At 50.3% G+C, this 23397-nt stretch overlaps 1 protein-coding gene across 1 annotated transcript in view; it reads left to right on the top strand.

Annotated features, from left to right (window-relative positions):
* Window positions 1-374: 374 nt before the first annotated feature.
* LOC138260759 (gap junction alpha-3 protein-like) overlaps window positions 375-23397 on the top strand; it is a 77901-nt gene continuing 54878 nt past the window's right edge. The window contains exon 1 of the mRNA XM_069209222.1: window positions 375-623. The gene's annotated coding sequence lies outside the window, so the exon portion shown is untranslated. The remainder of the gene's footprint in view (window positions 624-23397) is intronic.

Below are 23397 nucleotides of genomic sequence, written 5' to 3'. Positions count from 1 at the left end.
GGGTGGCTCCTGCGCTGTGCGCCCCAATGTCCAAAGAAGGGGTGTGTGTGGGGGTCCTGCCTTCACTGCCCCCATGCCACCCTGTCATACCCCTCCGCTCTGCCCCTCCCAGCCGTGCCCTGTGGCCCGGCCTAGACGTGCCCATCCCACCAGCCTCGGACCAGGACACCCTGCCATCCCTGGTATGCCACGGGTCACCGACAGACCACCCCGTCCAATCCCACCCCGTGTCCACCCACCTCCCAGGCTGCGGTCAGGGCGCCGAGAGGGAGCTTTAAATTTAGCCAAGAGGCCAAGTCAAAAATACCCGAAAGGAGATCCGGCGGGGTGGGCGCGGCAGCTGCCCCTCACCGGTCTGTCCGACGCGGGGCAGACCCCAGGAGGGGTCCGAGGGACCCAGCGCATCTGCTCAACTCTTGGCGCTGTGGCACGGAGGCAGGAGCCGGCCTGGGGTACGTCCGGGATACTCGGGAGTGGGCACTCCACGGAGTGAAGGAGCCAGGAGGACCCGTGGCCGAGGGGGCACTCTGGTCCCGGCGAACCGCTGATCACGATGTGTGATCTGTGGCACCCAGGGGTGACCATGAAGAAGTGAGGGTGCCATCGGACCCCCGGATAACCAGGTGAGCGAGAACACACTGCACCGGGCCAATGCACCTGCTGCGCGGGTGTGCACGGCTGCCCGTCCTAGTGTTTATTAGTGCACACACCTCAGAGGGTCAATGCGCCTGTTGCACAGCTGTGCACGCCTGCCCGTCCTAGTGTTTATTAGTGCAGCCACCATAGAGGGTCAATGCACCGGCTGCGCGGGTGTGCACGCCTGCCCGTCCTAGTGTTTATTAGTGCAGCCACCATAGAGGGTCAATGCACCGGCTGCGCGGGTGTGCACGCCTGCCCGTCCTAGTGTTTATTAGTGCAGCCACCATAGAGGGTCAATGCACCGGCTGCGCGGGTGTGCACGCCTGCCCCATAGAGGGTCAATGCACCGGCTGCGCGGGTGTGCACGCCTGCCCGTCCTAGTGTTTATTAGTGCACACACCTCAGAGGGTCAATGCGCCTGTTGCACAGCTGTGCACGCCTGCCCGTCCTAGTGTTTATTAGTGCAGCCACCATAGAGGGTCAATGCACCGGCTGCGCGGGTGTGCACGCCTGCCCGTCCTAGTGTTTATTAGTGCAGCCACCATAGAGGGTCAATGCACCGGCTGCGCGGGTGTGCACGCCTGCCCGTCCTAGTATTTATTAGTGCAGCCACCATAGAGGGTCAATGCACCGGCTGCGCGGGTGTGCACGCCTGCCCGTCCTAGTGTTTATTAGTGCAGCCACCATGGAGGGCCAATGCACCTGCTGCGCGGGTGTGCACGCCTGCCCCATAGAGGGTCAATGCGCCTGCTGCGCGGGTGTGCACGCCTGCCCGTCCTAGTGATTATTAGCGCACACACCTCAGAGGGGCACGCCTGCCCGTCCTAGTGTTTATCAGAGAGGCACGCCTGCCCGCCCCAGTGTTTATTAGTGCATACACCTCAGAGGATCAATGAGGGATAGGATCCTGACGTTCTGAGCCAACCTGCAGATGTACACATCAGATCAGGGGGTAAGAGAGCTCAGATCGCTGGGGGGGCCATGGGGCTCCAGCTCTTGGCCGCCCGTGACACCCAGAGTCCACCCAGAGTCCACCCAGAGATTGGTTTTTGGAGGGGGACAAAACCCTGAGCGTGAGGACAAGGATCGGTGTAGTCAGGGTAACCGCCCCTCCTAAGGATACAGGTGAGATATGGGTCACTTGTGTGGTCCAATGGTGGTTCAGGACAGGAAGTGATCCTGTCAGAAAAGATTTATGATCACTAATTCTCACGACTTGTAAATATTTGTGGAATGTTATTTATAATTGATTTATGACTTTATGCTGAAAAGATAAAAAGGTGTTAAATAAAAACCTCTTCCAACAAATAAGATTGTCGGTCCGTGTATAGCTGGTGGGAGGAGTGTGGGCAGTCTGGAGGCCTCCGGATCCTATGACTCTACCCCAGCCCAGGCACGCCTCCCTGCGTACGACTTTACCCCAACCCAGGTGCGCCTCCCTGCGTACGACTCTACCCCAGCCCAGGCCGAGTCCCTGCGTACGACTCTACCCCAGCCCAGGCGCGACTCCCTGCGTACGACTCTACTCCAGCCCAGGCGCGAGTCCCTGCGTACAACTCTACCCCAGCCAGGGCGTGAGTCCCTGCGTACGACTCTACCCCAGCCCAGGCACGTCTCCCTACGTATGACTCTACCCCAGCCCAGGTGTGCCTCAATGCATATGACTCTACCCCAGCCCAGCCACAACTCCCTGCTTATGACTCTACCTCAGCCCAGCCACAACTCCCTGCGTATGACTCTACCCCAGCCCAGGTGTGCCTCCCTGCGTATGACTCTACCCCAGCACAAGCGCACCTCCCTGCGTACGACTCTACCCCAGCCCAGGCGTGCCTCCCTGCGTATGACTCTACCCCAGCCCATACTAGTGCAGCAAACGAGCCACGCCCATTCAGCGGGAGAGTGGTGGGGGTGCAGTATATAGATGGTGCAAATCTGTGACGGAAACAGGCTGTGGCTGTGCACTGCCTAATACAGGCAGCACGTTGTCCATTCAGCTGGACCCTGAATGTGGGCAGGCGTGCACCTAAGTAAATATGTGGAATTTGGGTTTCAGCGAATATTTATCATTTGTGCATCACCAAGTAAAATGTCTTGATTTATTCGGATCCTATTAAGCTCTTTTTTTCCATCACAGTTCGGAATTATTAAAATGTGCCTCATTCCTGCAGTCCTAAGCACTGATATGTTTTGAAATATTTGTGCAGTTCATTAACATATATTTACATTTTGTTGTGTTAAAAAAATGACATCCTGCAGCCTTTCCTTTCACACTGCCTGCACCCCAGCAATACTGGCACATACTTCAATTTCCAGGAGCCTCTCAAATTTTAGAGACAGAAAAGTAGCCACCAATCTCCTTGGTGAAAGGATGAGCAGAGACCTTGCAGGATCCATGACCTGACATATAAACTTGATCTTTGAAGACACAGGAAATGAGTCAAGATAAAAATGCGCCTTTATTTTTAATTCACCATTTAAACTTGAGGATGGTTATTTTGGGGCTGCTACAATTCCCCCCCCCCCCACCTCCCCCCAGGCACCCCTATGAGGCGGGGTAAACCATTATTGTGAGGATCAGGACGCTGTTTCTTGGTAGCATGACTTCCATCTGCAAAGTTGGTCTCTTGTCTTGTCCTTCAGAACTGACTCTCAAGGGCACCTGTCATTCCAAGCGAGTCCTTGATCTGGGTCCCTCCTCTGCCACCAGTACAGGAGGAACCTCCCAGGGCACCGGATTTTGGCCCCCCCTCAGCTGGAGCAGGTTTCTGCAGCCCTCCTAGTAGGGCTCAAGTTGTCTTACATTCTGTGGCCTGCTCAGGATTTTCTTCAAGCAAATCACCATGTACCACATAGAAAAACTTTCAAAGCTCTGCTGAAAGGGCTTCTGAGCCAGGAAGCAGTAATGGCATGTGAAAACCCTCATTCACCAAAGCTTTGCCCTGGTGCGCACATGATGCAAAAACTGCAGTAATACACCTTGTGCGCGGCGTGACAGGGAGAGAGCAGGAACGAGCCATATTTAACATTATAGGGTGCATTCCTGTCCTCTCCTTGCACTGTGCCACTATGAGCTACCCAGCACCAACGCAGGCAGCTGTGCACCACGGTGCAAGAGTGCCTGTGTTGCAGACAGGATCATTTATCTGCAGGAAGGGGCAGCTTCCTGCACAAAAAACAATAATCTGAGGCAGAATGCAGCACAGGTAGGAAGAGGAAAAACAGGGAGAAGTAAAGATAGCTCTTCTACTTACACCTTCCCTGGAAAGGCGTACCAGAAATGGTAAATCTGGGAATTCTTCAGAATCCATGGTGGATGCGTGGGAGCACCCACACTTCATCCTCGGTATGTCTCCCTGCTGCGGAGTAACAAGCTCCTTGTGCTGCCTTGCATTACTGCAGATCTACCAGGCCACGCAGGGAGGTCTAGCATGGCTTGCTAAATCTCATTATAGACTTTGCATCAACCTGTGCCCCCGTGCGTGGCGCAAGTGTGACACAAAACCTTTGATAAATATGCCCCTGTGTTTATTTACTTACCATTGCAAAGGCCCATGTGTGTCCAGCCCTGAGTTGCACTGAGTTGCATCCCAAAACATCCAGGCAACTTTTTATAAACATGGCCCATAGTTGGAAACAACACACTATGACATCTAGACAAGTGTTCAGAATTTGTTCTGTGAGGTAGTTTTAGACCACAGAGCCCCGATTTACACATTTTTCACCCAGCGCAGCGACCACATGTGCTGCTTTGCGCCAGGAGGAGAACGCAGCACAGAGCCGTAGCTACTACGATGAACCCCTGCCGCTGTCATCGCCCGCCCGCTGCATCACTGGAGCAGAGTCTTACTTGCTCAGGGTGAGGTTTATGCCTTGGTCTCACTCACTTGGTTTGAGAACTACAACCCCGGAGTTGAGGCTCACTCAAAGAGAGGTGTAAGTACCAACAGGTACCCACTATAAGCCAAGCCAGCCTCCTACAGTAGTGCAGTTCCTCCTCGTGGGTCTCACACAGGGATGTGCTGGGCCTGTCGCCTGGACAGTCTCTCCTCCAGCAGGCCCAGGCGCACTTCTGCGCTCTCTCAGAGGACAGTCAAACTTCTAGGCCTCGGGCTGCCTCAGTTCCTCTAGGAGAAAGGTGATGTCCCCGGCTTCTGGGAGCGTGGCTGCCTTGGGACAGCAGCTCTGATCACACAGCGCTCCTTTGAGCGCTCTGCAGGGCGCTCGCTTCCTTCATCAAGAAGAACTTGGAACTGGAACCAAGCGGTGGTCCAGACCTCACACTCCAGATAGGTGATCTCTGGAGAGGTAATCTAATCACATGGGGAAAAGACATATACTGCATTCGGGCACTTAGCAACGACCTAGAACTACAGCACTGCTCTTCTGCAGTCAAGGTAAGTATAACCGCTGGGGCCCTTGGGGCGTCCAGGTGCTGAGGTGTGTTACAGCGTTGGATGTCACATTCACTTCAATGGAGATCGGCTGCAAGAAGGGACTGGGAGGGGCCCGTTCAGGGGAACCCACGGGGGGCTTGACCCTTGTGATCCTCTGGCACATAGGGACACTGATGCTCCACTATTCCTCGGGCTGTGGGGCTCCGGTGCAGTGGTGTCTTTTGACATCAGTTTCCGGTGCAGGAGATACTCGCGGCTAGAGGAGGCCTGCAGAAACAGACTGCAGGCTGCGACTGGTAGTTCATTCTGGCCAAGGCCGTGCTCAGCTCCAGAGAGTCTCAGGACTCTCTGGGCACTGTTGAGTCCCTCGGACTTGGACTGTGGGGCTCGGGTGCAGGGGTGGTTTGAGGTGTCGGGTCACAGTGGTCAGAGAATTGCTCTGGCTCTTGGTGAAGAGGGGAAACAGGGCAGTGGGGCCAGTCTCCTGAATGGCATTGTGAATCCTGATGTCCCTCGTCGGTAGGACCGCTTTGGTGCTATTGGAATCCAGACTAGACCACCAACAAGCCTTGGTTGCAACAAGGGTTCCAGTGCCCAGGGTTTAGGTGCAGGGAGCCTCCGAGTGGGGTCAGCATCTCAGGATTTTGGCGAAGTGCCAGGGGTGACCTCCTGGGCTCCAAACAATCTTCTCCTGGCACGTTGATCTCTCGGAGGGCCTGTCCAGCACCTGCTTTAAGATGGTATCAAACAACTCAGAATAATAAATCCTCACTGGTACCAGTGTTGGGTTTATTATAAAATGTACCCATGGGCCACCTTAGAGGTGCCCCCTGCAAACGTACACCGCTTAGCATGGTTGCTGGCTGGTCCAAACCAGTCTGCCACCACAAGACACAATTCTGGATCCCTGGGGTGAGGATGGAAGGAATGGCCACCCCACAGCCTGCACCACCCCTCAGGTGTGCCAGGCGAGGTGACCACTCCCTTTCATTTTCCTCCATCTTGGATGGCAGGAAGGAAGCCAACCTGGGGTAGGGATATGACCTCTTCCCACAGGAACTGGTCACATAGTGGGTGTAGCCACCCTAAGGTAAGTAGCCCACTGGCCATGACCACGTGTGCCCCCTAATGTCCAATAAATACAGTATTTAGTGGAAATCCCTAGACCTGCAGATCAGATTCGATGGACACAAGAAGACCAGCAACAAAGAAGACTCAAGCACGAGAACGGAAGTCGTGCTGCAAGAAGACAAAGGCACCAAACCCTGCCGGCTGCACTGAGGACTCGACAATCACCACCGAGGGCTCGGCTGGATGACAGACGGACTCTAAGAAACATCAGAGGGCCTCCTTGAAGAGCCTTCCTTTGTGTGAAGGCATCACTCCCTGCACACCGCAGGCAAGAAACCGGTGAAGTCAAGTTCACAGACCGGCCGCTGACCAACGAACTGGATGCAACAGCCAGACCAAACTCCACCGACGGACCCGGAAAACAAACCCTGCCAGTGTGCCTGTTTGGTGGTACTGCAACCTCCAGTGGCTGAGCTGTGCCATAGCCTGGGGTACTGGACCCCCAACATCAGGCACCCAGAAGAAAACTCTACTTCAGACTCTTTGAGGACCAGAAGTAAGCACCAGTCGGGGGACTTCAGGACACCCAAGAACCAGCCCCCAGTGTGGCCCTGCAGACCTGCAATCTGCCCTCAAAGTAACCTGCACCTGGCTCCAAAGGCTACTTGATGCACAACCCTTGGCTGACCTATCGGCCCCTGCATCGGAAAACCAGCTGTGCTCTAGGGGTCCCTAACTCCTTGCGACCTCTACCCTCCAAGAGGACCCACCGGTCTTACCTTTAAATCCATCTGTGCCGTGTGTTTCCAAGTGGTCCCCTTCTCCTGGCACACCAGCTCCAAGACTTTCAGCAGATGATACCGCAGAAACTAGGAACCACCCAACTTCTCCGGCTGGCCCACAGGACATCTTGACGACCTTGAGCTAGAAACAAATGGTGACACTTGTGAGAGCATTTCCTGATCTTATATGCAATTTTAAAGTTTTCTCCCATTGATTCCAATGGTGCGTAATTACACACCGAAACAGAACATTTTCTGAACTTTAAAAAAAAAAACGTAAAAAATACTTACCTGATTTTCATGATCGTGGTCCTAAAAATTGTATAAGAACCTGAAGTATTTTAGTAAATTGGTCTTGAGTTATTCTACAGAGTGCGTGTCCTCATTTATTGACACTGTGAGTACAAAAATTGTTTAGCACATCTCTTGGATAAACTTCTCACTCACATTACCACAAAAATAGAGCATTAGATGGTCTATTTTTGCCTCTGGATACCAAGGTGTGGTTGCTCGGACTTTCTGCACAGTGTACGTCATTTTTGTACTCTATATAGAGAGCCTGCCTCCAGCATCAGCAGCGTAGGGTGCGCATTTGGTAACAGTCTATCTTATACTGTGTGAAGTGTAAGTTTAAAATAATGACTCACATATTCATAGTGCTTTCTGTCACAGGGTGTGACTTCATAGCACTAAAAATACATAAGTCGCTATTCTCCACTGCATCAACCAAGATTTAGTTCTGTGGCTCTTTGGTTACACACAGACCCTGCAGTGCATTAACTAATAGAGGTTTGATAATGTAGCACAGCGCGTTTCCCACTGAGTAACACATTTTTAAATGTATTTTTCATTTAAGCTGTGCGTTATTTTATATGTCGCTACTTGACGGTGAAAGACCAAAACATTCACAGACTATTTTGTTTTTTAGCCAAATGTTTGACCCGCCCTCACCCTCACTGACCCCGCCCCCACTGCATGCAGCATCACAGTCCCCATACTGTTTTTTCTGCACTTTGACCACTGCCCCAGGTGTGTAATAAAGTGTCACTGCAGACAAAATAGTAAACCAGACTGACGTCACCTATGAGTGCCCACTAATGTTATAAGGCCTATCCCAGGTCATTGCATAACCTTGCAGAGTCCTCTCTGTGCCAGGTTACCTGTGCCCAGTTACCAGGCTGCACACAACAGTAGAATCATATGTGCAGCACTCACAAGTGTGCACACACGTGTGCACAGGTGTTCATGTGTAACCAGCCAAGTGCCCCTTACCCGGCCTCATCCTTAAAAAGTCTAAAACAGGGAGATAAAAAAAGCAGAAAATCGTGGCAGTATTAAATGGGTGAACCCAATTGCAACATGCTCCGTATATGTGTCCTGGGTTCTTACATGGAGCCACATTATAGATTTTTTCAACCAGACACAAGAGAGGTGCTTGTAAAGCACTCACCCTGAGATCACATATTTCAAAGTGCTCTCAAGTACAATGGGGATAAAGAAAGCAGAGTGAAATAAATATGTGCAGAGGGTCACACATTCTAGGCAGGGAAGCCGGGTTTTTGGATTGCGTGTTGTGGCATCTAGCAACTAGATGGGTATCTCTTACCCTCGCCTGGTTTACATTGAAGGTTGGCGTTTTTCCTTTAATTCTTGGAGCACTAGGGTAGAGTGAGAGTTGCAGCCAGAAGCCACATGACAGCTCGGCTCCTCTTGCGCTCAAGGGTCCAAGAGGCGGTCGCTACTGCGATCACAGGGGGCGGGTGCGGCGCAGGGATGGGGGAGGTAACATTTGATAAAAAATAAAAACTTACCTGACCCGCCGCTGTGGCGCACCGCTCCTCTTTCTCCCGTCGCTGCGGGCACAGGCTCCCAGCGTGACCTGGGCCAATCCTGACGCTGCAGGCTCTCTCCAGCCCGGCAACACAGTGTATTCTGCAGGGGGCCCCTCAAGTTTCACCACAGCACTGTGCACAGGGTGGCAATGTCACTCTCTTGTAATACCGCACAGTGCAGTATTGGTTTTACCACGCTGTAAAGCTCCTGCCCGGTGGTAATTCTGGCCACCTCACAATAATACGCTAATCTGCTCCACCCCAGCTGGAAAGCCCTGTGTTCAATGTGGTAACACTCTTGCCACACTGCGGTATTACCCGTGGGTTTAGACCCCGATCACTTCATGAACGTGGGGGAGCCAGAGAGGGAAACAGCTTGTCCCCCAAATGTCCGAAAAATAACACCGAATACATTGGGGTCACATGATAAGAATGTTTTTGAGCGGCGCCTCTCCTTAGTTTCTCGATAACGCAGAATTCTTCTCTAAACCCGGGTACTTGCGGGAGTTCTGGCTGGGCCCTCGGGGTAGGGGGGTACGCCGGCAGTAATCCAGGAGTACTCTGGGAGTAACTCACAGCAGCGCCTTGGTGACTCGGGCCCCCTGCCTGTCACTCCCCCCACGGGGTGGAATGTGCAGTAGGTGGGCAGAGTGAGCGGTCTGTCTGTCTCCTTGTCCAAGGTCACACTGCTGGGCACACTCACCTCTCTGCTCCTGGTGTCACCTGTGCCCTGTGTCCCCCGTCTGTGTTTCCAGTCCCCACCAGTCTGTATGTGGTGTGACCTGTGTCCCCCGGTCTCTGTTTCCAGTCCCCACCAGTCTGTATGTTGTGTGACCTGTGTCCCCAGTGTGTGTTTCCAGTCCCCACCAGTCAGTATGTGGTGTGACCTGTGTCCTCCGGTCTCTGTTTCCAGTCCCCACCAGTCTGTGTGTTGTGTGACCTGTGTCCCCAGTGTGTGTTTCCAGTCCCCACCAGTCTGTATGTGGTGTGACCTGTGTCCCCGGTCTCTGTTTCCAGTCCCCACCAGTCTGTATGTGGTGTGACCTGTGTCCCCCGGTCTGTGTTTCCAGTCCCCACAAGTCTGTATGTGGTGTGACCTGTGTCCCCAGTGTGTGTTTCCAGTCCCCACCAGTCTGTATGTGGTGTGACCTGTGTCCCCAGTGTGTGTTTCCAGTCCCCACTAGTCTGTATGTGGTGTGACCTGTGTCCCCCGGTCTGTGTTTCCAGTCCCCACAAGTCTGTATGTGATGTGACCTGTGTCCTCCGGTCTCTGTTTCCAGTCCCCACTAGTCTGTATGTGGTGTGACCTGTGTCCTCCGGTCTCTGTTTCCAGTCCCCACCAGTTTGTATGTGGTGTGACCTGTGTCCCCCGGTCTGTGTTTCCAGTCCCCACCAGTCAGTATGTGGTGTGACCTGTGTCCCCAGTGTGTGTTTCCGGTCCCCACCAGTCTGTATGTGGTATGACCTGTGTCCCCCCGGTCTGTGTTTCCAGTCCCCACCAGTCTGTATGTGGTGTGACCTGTGTCCCCCCGGTCTGTGTTTCCAGTCCCCACCAGTCTGTATGTGGTGTGACCTGTGTCCCCAGTGTGTGTTTCCAGTCCCCACCAGTCTGTATGTGGTGTGACCTGTGTCCCCAGTGTGTGTTTCCAGTCCCCACCAGTCTGTATGTGGTGTGACCTGTGTCCCCGGTGTGTGTTTCCAGTCCCCACCAGTCTGTATGAGGTGTGACCTGTGTCCTCCGGTCTGTGTTTCCAGTCCCCACCAGTCTGTATGTGGTGTGACCTGTGTCCCCCATCTCTGTTTCCAGTCCCCACCAGTCTGTATGTGAGGTGACCTGTGTCCTGCGGTCTTTGTTTCCAGTCCCCACCAGTCTGTATGTGGTGTGACCTGTGTCCCCCGGTCTGTGTTTCCAGTCCCCACCAGTCTGTATGTGGTGTGACCTGTGTCCCCAGTCTGTGTTTCCAGTCCCCACCAGTCTGTATGTGGTGTGACCTGTGTCCCCGGTCTCTGTTTCCAGTCCCCACCAGTCTGTATGTGGTGTGACCTGTGTCCCCCCGGTCTGTGTTTCCAGTCCCCACCAGCCTGTATGTGGTATGACCTGTGTCCCTCCGGTCTGTGTTTCCAGTCCCCACCAGTCTGTATGTGGTGTGACCTGTGTCCCCCGTCTCTGTTTCCAGTCCCCACCAGTCTGTATGTGGTGTGACCTGTGTCCTGCGGTCTCTGTTTCCAGTCCCCACCAGTCTGTATGTGGGGTGACCTGTGAACCCCGGTCTGTGTTTCCAGTCCCCACCAGCCTGTATGTGGTATGACCTGTGTCCCTCCGGTCTGTGTTTCCGGTCCCCACCAGTCTGTATGTGGTGTGAGATGTGTCCCCCGGACTCTGTTTCCAGTCCCCACCAGTCTGTATGTGAGGTGACCTGTGTCCTCCAGTCTGTGTTTCCGGTCCCCACCAGTCTGTATGTGGTGTGACCTGTGAACCCCGGTCTGTGTTTCCGGTCCCAACCAGTCTGTATGTGGTGTGACCTGTGTCCTCCGGTCTGTGTTTCCAGTCCCCACCAGCCTGTATGTAAGGTGACCTGTGTCCCCGTTCTCTGTTTCCAGTCCCCACCAGTCTGTATGTGAGGTGACCTGTGTCCCCCGGTCTCTGTTTCCAGTCCCCACCAGTCTGTATGTGGTGTGACCTGTGTCCTCCGGTCTCTGTTTCCAGTCCCCACCAGTCTGTATGTGGTGGGACCTGTGTCCCCCGGTCTGTGTTTCCAGTCCCCACCAGTCTGTATGTGGTGTGACCTGTGTCCTCTGGTCTGTGTTTCCAGTCCCCACCAGTCTGTATGTGGTGTGACCTGTGTCCTGCGGTCTCTGTTTCCAGTCCCCACCAGTCTGTATGTGGTGTGACCTGTGTCCCCAGTGTGTGTTTCCAGTCCCCACCAGTTTGTATGTGGTGTGACCTGTGTCCCCAGTGTGTGTTTCAAGTCCCCACCAGTCTGCATGTGGTGTGACCTGTGTCCCCCGGTCTGTGTTTCCAGTCCCCACCAGTCTGTATGTTTCTGCACTGGTGTGCCCTGACTGGCAGGTGGGTGCGTGGCAGGGCTCAGCCCCACTCAGGCTGATTGAGGTATTCTGAACCCTGAATATGGCAGTCAGGCTAAGATGTGACTGAGGCAGGCTGAGCACTGAATGAGGCAGGCTGAGCAGTCATTGAGGTAGTCTCTGGATTTAATAGTGCATAATGCTCAGAAGAAGCGTTGGCAATACCAATAGGTCTGGTTTATGAATGAAAGTGCTTTTTGTGTTATTGATGGTTCTAGGCGCTTAGTAAGGCATCATGCATCCACTGGCTTATTCTTCCATTCACCCTCTGGCACAACCACAATAAAACACATACCGACTCAACAACTTATGGAAGAGAAATTAAAAGTTTACAAGTAGAAAAAAACCCATGCTGCCATCTAGAAACAGCTGGCTAATGGCTACAGTAACGAAACGAAACATAACAGCAGGTGCCCATCTTGCAAGGTATGGTAAATAGTTTTGTGTACACTGTTATTTTACATCACCAGCATGGCCACCACATTTAGAACCAACAAGCAGGCCACCTTAGCATGATAAAACAACAAGCAGTAGCAGTCCTCCAGGGTCTGCTGGTTGTGGCCTCGTGGGATGAGGGGCACTGCAGGTGAAATGAGCAGAAAGCAAGTGGCTCATTGGCACTGTCTGGAGTACCTTTTACAAAGTATTAAAATAAAAAGAGGAGACGGAAAGCGACGATAGGGGAACTATAAAAGGGGAAACTGAAAACTAAAGGACCGTCCAACCAGCCCTGACCCTGAGGAGTTCTCATTCCCAGACTGATGTGCACGTGATCAGGTCATTCACTGCGCAAGGAAGCCGATGAGCGATGTGGGATGAACCGTTACCCCAGCAGTACGCTGTCACGGCTGCAAGAATAGTGCACATGACACCCAGGCAGGCCAATGGCAGAAGAGGGCTGACCCAAAGCTCCTTTACGTCTCTATATTGAAATATATTTACATATATGGACGCATGTATTATTTAATTATTTATTTTATTACAAGATTCTGACAGGCAGCTAAGAAGAGATTGTAGCAAGAATTATAACAGTGCAGTAGCTCATGATGGTTTTCACTGATCAGATAGCTCTGGCTACAGAAAAGGTTGGAGACCCCTGCCACAGAGGGTGAGGGCCCAATGCTATAGAGACAGTCTATTCTGCCTTTGTATCCTCCGCTCTGGTTACACATAATCATCACTTCATGGAAGACATCATGCACGCCGCAGCACGTCTCCTCAGGGGTCTGAAAGTCTGACCACGCCACTTCAACACTTCATTAACACACAGTGCCTCCCTCAGTACCCGAAGTACCAGAGCAAGGAAGTAACCACCTACATTATGAAGTAATCAACAGCGATACCCCTGAATTCCAGAAAGTAACCAAACACATTACCATCATCTTCAAGACAGCAGAAACAATACCAGGACAGGAAAGTAACTACTAACATCATCAACATCTTCACAACCGTCCAGAACATCACTGCTGAATACCTGGACAAGAAAATCACCACCTCAGGCAGACAGCGCAACACCAGGAGCTAAAACATCGCCCAACTGGCAACGAAAAAAGAAAAGATTAGAAGGTAGGTGTTCTCCATCTTCGCAACCAGGATCTAGAACAACAGCCCTACAAACCTTAGAACTGTCCCACCCTTGCTACAGTGTCATCCCCACAAACATGAGAACTGCATCAACCTTCCTGCAGTGTCATCCCTACCAACATTAGAACCTCCTCAACCTTCCTACACTTTCCTCTCCACCAACATTATAACAGTTTCAACCTTCCTGCAATTTCATCCCTACCAACATCAGAACCATCCCAACCTTCCTGAGGTTTCATTTACACCAACATCAGAACCACCCCAACCTTCCTACATTTTCATCCACAGCAACATTACAACTGCCCCAACGTTCCTGCAGGTTCATCCCCACCAACATTAGAACCACCTCAACCTTCCTGCAGTGTCATCCCCACCAACACTAGAACCACAGCAACTTCCATGCAGTCAGTCCTACCAACATTAGAACTGTCCCAGCCTTCTTAAATTTTCATCCCCACCAACATTAGAACCACCTCAACCTTCCTGCAGTGTCATCCCCACCAACATCAGAACCACCCAACCTTCTTGCAGTGTAATTCGTACCAACATTAGAATTATCCCATCCTTCCTACACTTTCATCCCTGCCAACATTAGAACCACCTCAACCTTCCTGCTATTTAATCCCTCCTAACATCAGAACCATCCTAAACTTCCTACACTTTCATCCCCACCAACATCAGAACCGCACCAACCTTCCTGCAGTTTCATCCCCAGCAACATCAGAACCACCTCAACCATCCTGCAGTTTCATCTCCACTGACATCAGAACCACATCAACCTTCCTGCAGTTTCATCCCCCACTGACATTGGAACTGCACCGACCTCCCTGCAGTTTAATCCCCGTCAACATGAGAACCGCCCCAACCTTCCTGCGGTGTCATCCCCACCATCAGAACAACATCAACCTTCCTGCAATTTCACCCCTTCAGACATCAGAACCGTCCCAACCTTCCTGCAGTTTTATCTCTACCAACATCAGAACCACCCCAACCTTCCTACATTTTCATCCCCACCAACATTAGAACCGCACGAACCTTCCTGCAGTTTCTTCCGCAACATCAGAACCACCCCAACATTGCTACAGTATCACCCCTGCCACCATCAGAACTACCCCAACCTTCCCTGCAATTTCCTCCCCACCAACATCAGAATCGCCCCAACATTCTTGCAGTTTCATCCACACCAACTTCAGAACCATCCCAACCTTCCTGCAATTTCATCCCCACCAACATTAGAACCGTCCCAACCTTTCTGCACTTTCATCCCCACCAACATTAGAACTGTCCCAAACTTCCTGCAGTTTCATCCCTACCAACATCAGAACCGTCCCAACCTTCCTTCAGTTTCATCCCAACTGACATCAGAACCCCACTAAAATTCATGCAGTTTCATCCCCAGTGACATTGGAACTGCTGCAACCTTCCTGCAGTTTCAACTCCACCAATATCAGAACAATCCCAACCTTCTTGCAGTTTCATCCATACCAACATCAGAGCCACCGCAACCTTCCTGCAGGTCATCCCCACCAACATCAGAACCTCCCCAACCTTCCTGCAGTTTCATCCCTGCCAACATCATAACAGCCCCAACCTTCCCTGCAATTTCCTCCCCACCAACATCAGAATCACCCCAACATTCCTGCAGTTTCATCCACACCAACTTCAGAACCATCCCAACCTTCCTGCAATTTCATCCCCACCAACATTAGAACTGTCCCAAACTTCCTGCAGTTTCATCCCTACCAACATCAGAATTGCCCCAACCTTTCTGCAGTTTCATCCCCACTGACATCAGAACCGCACCAACCTGCCTGCAGTTTAATCCCCATCAACACGAGAACCGCCCCAACCTTCCTGCAGTACCATCCCCACAATCAGAGCAACATCAACCTTCCTGCAATTTCATCCCTCTTGACATCAGAACAGTCCCAACCTTCCTGCAGTTTCATCCCCATCCGACATCAGAACCCCAATAAACTTCCTGCAGTTTCACCCTCAGTGACATTGGAACTTTTGCAACCTTCCTGCAGTTTCATCCCCACCGACATCAGAACCCCAATAAACTTCCTGCAGTTTCATCCCCAGTGACATTGGAACTTTTGCAACCTTCCTGCAGTTTCTTCTCCACCAATATCAGAACCGTCCCAACCTTCTTGCAGTTTCATCCATACCGCCATCAGAATAGCCCCAGCCTTCCTGCTGTTGCTGTTTCATCCCTGTCAACATCAAAATCCCACTAACTTCCTGCAGTTTCATCCCTGCCAATATCAGAACCACTTACAGAACCCCACTAAACATTCTACAGTTTCATCCCTACCAACATCAGAACCACCCAATCTTCCTGCAGTTTCATCCCTACCAACATCAGAACCCCAGTAAACATTCTACAGTTTCATCCCTATTGACATCAGAACCACCCCAACCTTCCTACACTTTCATCCCCAGTAACATTAAATCCGCTCCAACCTTCCTGCAGTTTCATACCCAGCGACATCAGAACCGCTCCAACCTTCCTGCAGTTTCATACCTACCAACATCAGAACCGTCCCAACCTTCCTGCAGTTTCAGCCCCACTGGCATCAGAACCACCCCAACATTCCTGCAGTTTCATCCACAGTGGCATCAGAACTGCCCTAATTTTCCTGCGGTTTCATCCCCATTGGCAATTGAACTGCTCCAACCTTCCTGCAATTTCATCCCTACCAACTTCAGAGCCCCATTAAACGTCCTGCAGTTTTATCCTCACTGACAATAGAACTGACCCAACCTTAGTGCAGTTCATCCCTACCAACAACAGAACCACCCAAATCTTCCTACAGTTTTATCCCATGCGACATTAGAAACCGCTCCAAACTTCCTGCAGTTTCAACCCCAGCAACATTACAACTGCCCCAACCTTCCTGCAGGTTCACCCCCAGCAACATTAGAACCCCTCCAACCTTCCTGCAGTTTAATTCCCACCAACAACAGAACCACCCAATCTTCATGCAGTTTCATCCCCAGCGACATCAGAACCGTTCCAACCTTCCTGCAGTTTCATCCCCAGTGACATCCTAAGTGAGATGGGTGGAGCCAAGCGCAGATATCCTCCCAGTCGTACTAACCACCATCCAGCAGACGGCGCATCATTCCATGAGTGGCAGAGTCACACCAGCATCAAGAAAACAGTCCTCTGTAGCTCAAGCGTGAGGAGGAGGCAAGCATCCAGCCTCCAGGCTTAGCGATACCAGGTGTGAGGGGAGAACCCCCCCTGGGTTTGGTGCATCCCATTCACTGATGCATCCCGGGCATCTGGTGGTCCAGGAGCCCCCTGTGTATGTCTGGTTGAGACAGGACTGGCCCACTCTGGAGGAGAATGCCCTTACTTATGTACTACTGTTGTATTTGGCATCCTGGCTGTCCAAGGAAGTACATATCAATGAAGTAAAGAAACATTGGCAAAGTTAATAGGTTTGGTGTTGGCTGTCAGCCTTTTGCCTTTGCCAATGCTCGTTTTGCTTCCTCGGGGTCTTGTAAATTGGCCGCGTTGCTTCGAGGCTACAGGGCCCTCAGCCATATAAAAAAAACACAGGCAAAAGCAAAAATGTTTCTTGGTCTCAGAGGGCACACCGGCACAGAGGCACCTGGCCCTGAAGGGAACTACTTAATGGGTGAATGGACTCCTAACGCCACGCCTCACAATAAACGTAGCCAATGACTGAAGAGAGCTGACTCATCGCCCCATGCTGTGGGCTGTAGTGGGCGGAGCTAAAATGTGAATGACACAACAGTAGGCCAATGGGCGAAGAGAGGAAGCTAGAAGGAAGCTGGACGCCCCTGTAAGTGTAGCATATTTGTAGTTTTAATCAAAAGGTCTTCGCTAATGCCACACCTAATCATAGTAATGGTAATAATAATAACCAAGTAAAATTGTCTCATACTGCCATCCATAGATTAAAAACAATTTATTAAATAACAAATATTGGGTTAGGTCGGGAAGAAATCGGATATTAATGGAAACGAATAACAATGTTTCAGGATGAATCTACTGAGATTAATAGGAGAGTAATTAATGAATATGAAATAATCACCTGGAACCAATTATTTTGTATCCCCAACATGAACCCTTGAAGCCCCTTGGCCTTGTGTGCAGGGGCCAGTGTTTCTGAGAGGGTCTGCCCTGAGGAGGGGGTCCCAGAGGGAGGGGCGAGATGGGTGTCTGTTGTTACCAAGAGAGAGCGGGGAGGAGCTGTCCCCACCCTTTACAGGTTTCCGAAAGTACCCCAAGCAATAAGGGGCGCTACCAACCGAACCCCAGCCTTTGTCCAGAGCCCGCCCCTTATATGCCTCAGTGAGGTGACCACTGGAGGAACGAGAGAATGGGAGTCGCGTCTCTAGAAGTTTTATATATATATGTGTGTATTTTCCTCAATTTATTAATTATGTGTTATTTTTAAAAGTAACATTGTTACAGTTTTAACTAACCAAAACAGTAAAGAATTTTCGATTTGATTTGGGTCAGGTCTCCCAAGCCCCTGCTCTCCTGGTTCAAGAGTCCAGCAGTCCTCACCAATGTTCCCTCTAATTTTTTTCCACTGTGTGCGGCAGTGTGCGGTCTCTGTGCGCTGCAGCCAAGGAAACGTGCGCCAAGAAATTGACCATTCACGCGCGCACAGCGCATAACTAGCCAAGATCTTTGGCATTAGCCTCTCCATACCACTAAAGCAAAAAAGGGATATCATTGCTCCATGCAATAGGGCATAAAGGCAGTTTTGTGACCTGGTTGCACACCCCAAGGACATGACCTGTTAGGGGGGCACGTATATTGCTCTAAAAGTCTTATTTAGGTTTAGAAAGTGATAACGCATATAAACTACCACAAAGTATAGGAATGGTGGAACATTTGATAACAGCACATTTTCTACTGTTCTGAAGCATTTCCTAGCTCATGAACCATTGATTTTCAAGACAAATATCACTTGCCCGCTTGTATGCTAAAGCACGCCAAATGATGCTTAAAACACTCCCCACGGTATTTAAAAGCTGTTTTCATTGACTTTAATCCAGATTCACATATAAGCATTATCTGCCTTAGGGGAGCACGTATATCGCTCAAAAAGGCTTATTTAAGCTTAGAAAGTGATAAAGCATATAAACTACCACAAAGTATAGGAATGGTGGAACATTTGATAACAGCACATTTTCTACTGTTCTGAAGCATTTCCTAGCTCATTAACCATTAATTTCCAAGACAAATATCACTTGCTCGCTTGTATGCTAAAGTACGCCAAATGATGTTTAAAACACTCCCCGCGGCATTTAAACGCTGTTTTCATTGACTTCAATCCAGATTCAAATATGAGCATTATCTGCCTTAGGGGAGCACGTATATCGCTCTAAAAGGCTTATTTAGGCTTAGAAAGTGATAACGCATATAAACTACCACAAAGTATAGGAATGGTGGAACATTTGATAACAGCACAATGTGCGCGCTTGCCAAAGGGGCCTGCGCGATGGGGGAAGGAAAGGTGCGCGCGCGCCTTACAGGGAACATTGGTCCTCACCAGCCCCCCAATCTGTGCATGTGACGGAAGCCCCTTGAACCGCCTCGGACCAGGACTTACAACTTGAACCCCGACACCTGCAGGAGATGCGCAGACCTCATAGTTCCCCATGGGTGCCAGTAGCACGGTTTGGGCGGCCTGTCCAGGTGGGCATTGCAGGCCCCTCATGAGGGCATGAGCTCAGTATTGGCTGCACATTAGAAGCTCTGGTGGTGACTGGTGTGTGCTTGTCAGAGGGTGACTTGCTTTCAGAACAGAGACCCCAAAGGATATGGTGTGTGTGTGTGTGTGTGTGTGTGTGTGTATGTATGTGTGTGTGCTTGTCAGAGGGTGACTGCTGCTCTCAACACAGAGATACCAAAGTATACGGTGTGTGTGTGGTATCTGGTGTGTGCTTGTCAGAGGGTGACTGCTGCTTTCAGCACAGAGACAGCAAACAATATGGTGTGTGTGTGTGGTAGTGGTGTGTGCTTGTCAGAGGGTGACTGCTGCTTTCAGCACAGAAACACCAAAGGATACGGTGTGTGTGTGTGTGTGGTGACTGGTGTGTGCTTGTCAGAGGGTGACTTCTATCTGTACAGAGACACCAAAGGATATGGTGTGTGTGTGGTGTGGTGACTGGTGTGTGCTTGTCAGAGGGTGACTGCTGCTCTCAGCACAGAGACACCAGAAAATAGGGATGTGTTTGTGTGGTGACTGGTGTGTGCTTGTCAGAGGGTGACTGCTGCTCTCAGCACAGAGACACCAGAAAATAGGGATGTGTGTGTGTGTGGTGACTGGTGTGTGCTTGTCAGAGGGTGACTGCTGCTTTCAGCACAGTGACCCCAAAGGATACGGTGTGTGTGTGTGTGGTACTGGTGTGTTCTTGTCAGAGGGTGACTGCTGCTCTCAGCACAGAGACCCCAAAGGATGTGGGGTGAGTGTGGGTGTGGTGTGGTAGCTGGTGGGTGCTTGTCAGAGGGTGAATGCTGATCTCAGCACAGAGACCCCAAAGGATATGGTGTGTGTGTGGTGTGGTGTCTGGTGTGTGCTTGTCAGAGGGTGACTGCTGCTTTTAGCACAGAGACACCAAAGGATACGGTGTGTGTGTGTGGTAGCTGGTGGGTGCTTGTCAGAGGGTGATTGCTGCTCTCAGCACAGAGACCCCAAAGGATACGGTGTGTGTGTGTGTGTGTGGTGAATGGTGGGTGCTTGTCAGAGGGTGACTGCTGCTTTCAGCACAGAGACACCAAAGGATGTGGGGTGTGTGTGTGTGTGTATGGTGACTGTTGGGTGCTTCTCAGTGGGTGACTGCTGCTCTCAGCACAAGAGACACCAAAGGATATGGAGTGTGTGTGTGGTGGGGTAGCTGGTGGGTGCATGTGCGGTGCAGAATGCCACACAGGTGAGTGGGCACAACACAGTGCGTTGCATCACATTGGTTACCACGAGCACTGAGCTCATCCTGTAGAGAACATTGGTAGTGAAATTGGGTTTGGCTTTCTGCTGACTTAATAGATATTATAGTCAGGGCCACTGGAATTATGCAGCAGAGGAGGACCACATTACGCAACATAGTGCAGCACATTTTGTGACAGTATTACTTCATTATTTTTTTAACTGTTTGAGCCAGAAACAAATTAGTTTGTTGTTAAAATCTGCAGATTATGTGGCAGAAAATGAATTATGTGGCAAATGCGGCACATCTCTAATTATGTGGAAATCGCAGCTGTCGCACAATCACATAATTCCAGTGGCCCTGATTGTAGTTTATAAAAGTGTTTTAAATCAATAACTTCATTTTTACTATGTTAAAAAATAAAGCACAACACGGAGGAGAAGATGAAATGAAATGAAAAACAAATTTACAGAGCGCATGAAAGCCAAGGGTGTCTAAGCTCTATGCCGGAAAACAAAGCTCATAAGCACAACGAAGCCTGAGAGATGAGAAAACATAAGTTTTTAAAGATTTTTTAAAGATAGTAAAGGGGTCCAGTCTAGCAATGTGGGTGGACAGAGAACCCCACAACCTGTCAGCAACCCTGGAAATGGACCGTCCCCCATCTGACTTTCTGAAACCTGGGAATGGTGGCTGAAGAGTGTCCGAGTGACCTGCCTGGACTGTGCCGTTAGAGATGTTTGGACCCTTTGTGATGGAGCGCTAGGAAGGCGAGGCAAACAGCCTTGAAGACAACGTGCTTCCAAAGAGGGAGCCAGTGCAGCGCCCTGATGCCAACTCAGGCAGACACTGGTTTGGGATTGTAAGGTTTGGAGCCGGATTTTGCACCACTTGCTGCTTGTTCAATGAGGAGGCATTAATGTTCTAATAGAGCGCATTGCAATAATCTGGAGGAGACTGAAGCCTGACCACCGGACGTCGCAGTTCGTAGAGTCCTAATTATGTGATCGACCGGTGACTCAAAGTTCAAGGAGGTATCCGAGATCACCACAGGATTTTGGGCTGTTTGAACAGGAGAGGGTTTAAGGGCCACATTCCTCAGGCCACCAACTGCAGGACCAAATGGATTCTTGAGCGCAAAACACCAGCACATCAGTTTTTTTCATATTTTAAGAAAATGTTCTTTCGTCCAGGTGCTAATGTTGGTCGCAAGTTGTCAGAGATGGATACGATAACCTTTGTGTCGTCAGCATATGAAAGTGCTTGAAAACCGCAAGAAAGTGTCATTTCAGTGAGAGGAGCTGAAGAACCAGAACCTTATGGGCCTGGCGGCGCAGGGTACGCCTGAAATCTCCTTGGATTCACCTGCCTCAACTAACAGAGACACGGGACACTCTGTCAGGCGTAAAAGATCAGATTTTATTAGCTGCAGCTAGTACAGTTGTCCAAGAAGTACACAAGGTATGTTCTCAGGAGACTGCCACTTTACTTTGTGGCGCACAATCTTATATACCGTATAAAAACCATTTATTAACTACATACACTCCCAGAACACATAGAAAGGAGCCAGTAAGAATAATGTAAAGATAGAACAGAGCCAATAGAAATGTCGGAAAACAAGACAGCACCAATAGAAGGAATTGGAAAACAAAGTATCAAGTGACTTAAGGTTGCCTCCCCTCCAGCTGTGTTTGTCACCCCTCCCTTGAACTAATTCATTAACCGATCCACAACGAAGTTGCATGTGGTGCGATAAGTTTGTGTGCGTTTGGAGGACAGTTGTGAAATGAGAGAATACTAGCAAAGGACAGCGAAGGCCAGACGATAAGATAAGATCGGCGGAGAATAGTGTGAGCCTACAGATAGTTGAAACAAGGATTAGAAAACCAGACAGGGATTAGTGTACTTGGTCAGACCTTAATACCAGCCTTGTAAAGATAGAGGCAGAAGGCTGTTTTGAACACCATGTTGCAGAATAAGCAGGAAAGGCAGAATGGACTTCGTTCGCTGTGCTGCCTGAGTGAAGGCAACATAAAATGGCGGCGGGCCACAAAATGGCGGGTCGATACGATCGTATTAAAAATCGAATTTCCTCAGACCCTCCTTTTGCCAGAACTCAGGCAAGGTACACAAACTCATGTTAATCTGAGTCGATGTCTATGGCCATGAGGTCATCAAGCTGTTGCTGTACCATCATTTTGATATTCTCTGCTCTTTGTGACTTGGGTTTGGGAATACATGCAGTAGCACATAGGTTGCAGATGGCAGGACCGCAGTGCATACAAAGACAACAAGAGAATATAAAAGCTAAAATTACTCCAAAGAATGTCAATACCTTCCAACCCCATTTGGACAGTAATCCCCAAAACCACTCTGAAAAGGACCAATCTCCTTCGTCCTGATGAATCGACTCGGAGATTATGTGTAACTTAGAGATAGCTTGGTATACTGTCGGAGCGTCATTAGGTATGAAAATACAGCAACTTGATCCGATCAATTTGCATACTCCACCACGGTCCGCAAGAACAAAGTCTAAGGCAACACGGTTCTGCAAGGTCATAAGACGATCAGCCTGTAGTTCAGCTGTAATGTTACTTAAAGCTCCTACAGTGATGTCTATGGTGGTTTCTACGACACGAACCAATTGCCTTATATTTCTGCTGTTGGCCATTGGACCCCAGAAGGGAAGAAATCCTTTGAGGAAATCTCCTCCCTCTTGTCCTGCTGTGTCTTTCGAATCCACAATCCCTCTGCCATATCTATTTTTATGATGGTTCGCAGGAGCGGTGTATGTAGGGGGAAGAAGAAAGGCTATATAACAAGTACCAGAGAAATCAGCTGGCAACCATGTATAAGCCCTATCGTGGCAAACGAAGTATGTACCTTGAGATGGTACTAACGGCAGTGAATTCAGGGCTGAATAAACATATGTATGGGAACATAAACTTTCTCTTTGTCCGGTGTTTGGAGTTCTACCATTTATTTGCAGACAGAAATTTCCTTGTTGGGGTATGACCCGTATCGGAGGAGATTTTCCTTGCTCAACCTTAGCATTGAGGCTGGAAATGTAATTAGTTATGTTCCAAT

Source organism: Pleurodeles waltl, chromosome 2_1, assembly GCF_031143425.1.
Source record: "Pleurodeles waltl isolate 20211129_DDA chromosome 2_1, aPleWal1.hap1.20221129, whole genome shotgun sequence".
Classification (NCBI taxonomy): Eukaryota; Metazoa; Chordata; class Amphibia; order Caudata; family Salamandridae; genus Pleurodeles; species Pleurodeles waltl.
Note: the sequence above shows the minus strand (reverse complement) of the source record. Positions and strands in the feature narration are given on the sequence as shown.